The 1,528-nt window shown below is 63.1% G+C and overlaps 1 protein-coding gene across 3 annotated transcripts in view; it reads right to left on the bottom strand.

The window, feature by feature from the left end:
• The window catches only part of AURKA (aurora kinase A), a 15,596-nt gene that overhangs the window by 13,307 nt on the left and 761 nt on the right, over positions 1–1,528 (bottom strand). For 2 of the 3 annotated variants that reach the window (XM_023759417.1, XM_006095410.3), the window contains exon 1: positions 1,034–1,127. The exons of the other annotated variant lie outside the window; for it this stretch is intronic. The gene's annotated coding sequence lies outside the window, so the exon portion shown is untranslated. Of the gene's footprint in view, positions 1–1,033; positions 1,128–1,528 lie in introns of those variants that run through there. 3 annotated transcript variants of the gene reach the window in all.

Below are 1,528 nucleotides of genomic sequence, written 5' to 3' on the forward strand. Positions count from 1 at the left end.
AGATGACCTCCACAGACTCCTGCAGCTCAAACAGGAAAAGGGTTACCTAACAACACTGTGGGTCAGGGCTGTCCCTGCTTTTCATGGAACCTACTAATGCCATCGCACGAATGAAGAAGAGTGGAGAGGAAATGAAATGAGTGCTGTTGAAGAGAGTTTAATTCAACCAAGGACATGAAAAGTCAAGCGCACAGCTACATCCACACCTGGTGAGGAGGGTTAGGAAAGAGAGACTTCCAGGCCCAACCGCAGACCCAACAAATCAGATGCGGCATGTGGACCACGTCCCCAGATGACTAGCCTGCGCTGGTCCCACCCCTACTTCTCGGGGAAACAGCAGGATCACCTGGAGAGCTTGATGGACGCAAACACCTGAGTCCGCCCAAGCGATTCTGATTCATCAGGCGGGCCTACGTGTTGAACACGGACGCCCCAGAACCCCACATGGGCAGGCCACGGTCTGAACGGCTCCAGCCCTCCCAGGGGGCCTCTCCGGGGCTGTCATTCATCCACACTCATCCACCTAGCGCAGGACCAGGGCCTTCCCTGGCTATCCATCCCCCAGGAACCCACACGTTTCTTTCACTGTTGGAAGCTGTCTTGCTAGGTCGTCGTCTGCCTCCTCGCCCCGCCTAGAACCTAAGCTGCAAGACAATGAAGCCCTCGGGTCAGCTCTCTCACCCAGGTGCCCACTGACCAGGACCATCCCATCAGAAAGCACCCACCCCACCCCAGCCCCCCATTCCGGGTGTTTAGGACACACCAAGCGGAAGGACGCCTTAGTACCCGGTGGCGGCCGGGAGGGCGCTGGGAAAGCGGGGCTGGGGGAGACGGAGGACACGGAGGGGGAGGGGAGGAGGACAGAGGACACGGGACCCAGGGACGCCTGCTCACCCCGACTCTTCCCTCGCCAGTCCCGCCGCCCCACCCCACCGCCCGCTGCCCTCCCACCGCCCGGCTGCCCGCTCGAAGGCCGCCCAGGCCTGCCGCCCTCGCCCTCCCGCCTCCCGGAGCTGCCCCCCGGACTGGACACCTGCAGGCTCCGGCCTCCGACCCACGGCCGCCGAGTCCTCCGGAGAGCCGAGCGGTTAGACTCAGAGAGTCATTTTAAATGGGAGTTAAACTCTCTGGTCCGAAAGCCGATTGGCCTGGGCTAGAGAGGCGCTGCTTTCCCATTGGTTCACAGCCGCGCCGACGGCCCGGATCAGGTCCAAGGGAGGGGCGGACGCCGGCGCGCAGGCCCCACTTGCTCCGGTCAGGCCCCCGGAAAGTGGGGGAGCCCAACGGCCCCGGCCGGCGGACTCACGCCTGGTTCCGGGCCCCCGCCCCCGCCTCCCCCGGGAGGGGAACGTCTGGTCTGTGGAAAACGGAAACCCCTCTTGGGCGCCTGTTGTTTGTCCCCGTAAGGAGAATAAAAGTCCGGGAGGGAAGGTGAAGCGACCCCTTCTCCAAAGATCCCCAAGTAAGGTAAAGAATGGCGAAAACGGGCGGGGGCCCAATGGGGCCCGAATCGAACCGCGCGCAGGCT

This window comes from Myotis lucifugus, unplaced genomic scaffold (assembly GCF_000147115.1).
Source record: "Myotis lucifugus unplaced genomic scaffold, Myoluc2.0 scaffold_155, whole genome shotgun sequence".
NCBI classification, from domain to species: Eukaryota; Metazoa; Chordata; class Mammalia; order Chiroptera; family Vespertilionidae; genus Myotis; species Myotis lucifugus.